Genomic DNA, 547 nt, shown 5'->3' with positions numbered 1-547 from the left:
GGGCCACCTGGGAACCAGCGTCTAACCTAACCAACTGCGCGGCACTACTTAGGGCCTGGCGTCGCTACTACAATAAAGTAAGGTCTCGGCAGGAGTCCAGCAACAACTAGTACGCGCATCTCTTTGTAGGACCAATGCAAGGGGTATTTCACTATCACGCTTCATCAAAGGGGGGGGGGAAGGAGTGGTGCACGTTGCTGCACCACTCGCGGCTAGTCGAGCACGCGGCACCACACGCGGGCTAGTCGGGCAAAGACGCTGGGGAACGAGGCGAACGATGGGAAGGGGACGCTAGTATCATAGAGAGCAAAGTAATCAAGCGGGCGTTTGATCGGGCACGTTGTACCAATAACGGGAGTAAAGGAGCCACCACCGGAGTGGGGCGGGAAGCGGAAGGCGGAACGCAGGAACGTCAACGCCGCAGGGACTAAAATTTTCGACCGGAGGGGGAAGTTGTAGTGCGCTAGCACTACAAGTAGCTGCAATCAATAACGATAGGTAATTATAGGGAGTAAGGAGCGAGGATGAACTAAGTATGCCGGAAACT

The sequence above is a fragment of the Eimeria mitis genome, genomic scaffold (assembly GCF_000499745.2).
Source record: "Eimeria mitis Houghton genomic scaffold, Emh_scaff519, whole genome shotgun sequence".
In the NCBI taxonomy this organism is placed as follows: domain Eukaryota; phylum Apicomplexa; class Conoidasida; order Eucoccidiorida; family Eimeriidae; genus Eimeria; species Eimeria mitis.
This window is presented reverse-complemented; position numbering follows the sequence as displayed.